Here is a 1,923-nt window from a genome sequence, read left to right on the forward strand (position 1 = left end):
TAAGTGGGGAGGCAGGGTAGCCTAGTGGTTAGAGCATTGGACTAGTAATCGGTAGGTTGCAAGTTCAGTCCCCCGAGCTGACAAGGGACAAATCTGTTGTTCTGCCCCTGAACAGGCAGTTAACCCACTGTTCCTAGGCTGTCATTGAAAATAAGAATTTGTTCTTAACTGACTTGCCTAGTTAAATAAAGTGTCCATACTTACATTTCTTAGCTGTATAAGATCTACTTTTGTTTTGATGTAATTGTATTGCCTATTTCGAGTATTGTTACGTTGGTTGTTATGACTATACACAAGTTGTAGCTAAGCCTCGAGCTGTTTTCACATTTTCCTTTGCCTTTCCCGATGATCTTTGTCTGTGTATATGCTGCCATCTGCTGGTACAGTTTAGACACTACCACAGAACACATTTATTGCTGTCACACTGAGGACATGGTGATGAATATCGAGTTTCTAACTGGAGAGAGTAGTAACTAATCAATGATTGAAATCTACATCAACAACTGTCTGATTTAGCAAAGATGCATTAGGTCAGGACTATGGTCCTTATTGGGCATGCCCAGTGGTGGAAAAAGTACTCTTGAGTAAAAGTAAAGATACCTTAATAGAAAATGACTCAAGTAAATGTGAAAGTCACCCAGTAAAATACTACTTGAGTAAAAGTCTAAAAAAGTATTTGGTTTTAAATATACTGAAGTACCAGTAACAAATGCAATTGCTATAATATACTTAAGTATCAAATGTAAAAGTACAAATTATTTCAAATTCACTATATTAAGCAAATCAGAAAGCACAATTTTCATTTTTAATAAATTTACGGAGAGCCAGGGGCACACTCCAACACTCAGACATAATTTACAAACGAAGCATGTGTGTTTAGTGTGAATTGGTCTGTTCCTGTCCTGCTAAGCATTCAAAAGTACTTTGGGGTGTCATGGGGTGTCATTATTTTCTTTAGGAATATAGTGAAGTAAAAGTAAAAGTTGTCAAAAATATAAATAGTAAAGTACAGATACCCCAAACAACTACTTAAGTAGTACTTTTACTTAAGTACTTTAGACCACTGGACATGCCCCAGCAGGTTCAGACAGTGGTTACCTGAACACACGCTGTTATGTTTGAACAAAAGGCACACTGTACAGTATCTGTTTGAGCAAGGGTGCGACTACGGTTTAGTAAATTAATAATCCACAGCTAACCTGCATTATGCACTCCTTTAGAAGTGAGACTCTGCCTGCTGTCATTGCCCTTATGAAAAAAGATTGCAGAGTGCAGTATAACTGTCCAAAATAACACAACCAGTGTTAATTTGCTAAATTGTAATTACTTGCTACTATGGCCTATTTATTGCCTTACCTCCTCACGCCATTTGCACACACTGTATATAGACTTTCTTTTTTTTCTATTGTGTTATTGACTGTACGCTTGTTTATTCCATGTGTAACTCTGTGTTGTTGTTTGTGTCGCACTGCTTTGCTTTATCTTGGCCAGGTCGCAGTTGGAAATGAGAACTTGTTCTCAACTAACCTACCTGGTTAAATAAAGGTGAAATAAAAAATCGAATGTATAAATAAATATTTCATAGCTCTAAAACCCACCTGTGTGTGGAGACAAAAATCTCCCATCTGGCAAGAGAAACCGATACTGACATTCAAAATGGTTCAAACCCACAGCCTCCCTGCCTGCAGAATAGATGGATGGGTGGGTGGGTGGGTGGGTGGGTGTGTGTCTGTCTGTCTGTCTGTCTGTCTGTCTGTCTGTCTGTCTGTCTGTCTGTCTGTCTGTCACTGAACTTAATGTCATAACAATAGGAAAGTCCACCCCAGAGCCAGAAGTTCACATCACCTAAGTTCATGAAGTCACTGCAGTGTCTAGCTTGTTGGACTACTTTATGGAGCAGAAAAATGCTTGGCACGGTTTTTA

This window comes from Oncorhynchus masou, unplaced genomic scaffold, assembly GCF_036934945.1.
Source record: "Oncorhynchus masou masou isolate Uvic2021 unplaced genomic scaffold, UVic_Omas_1.1 unplaced_scaffold_1190, whole genome shotgun sequence".
NCBI classification, from domain to species: domain Eukaryota; kingdom Metazoa; phylum Chordata; class Actinopteri; order Salmoniformes; family Salmonidae; genus Oncorhynchus; species Oncorhynchus masou.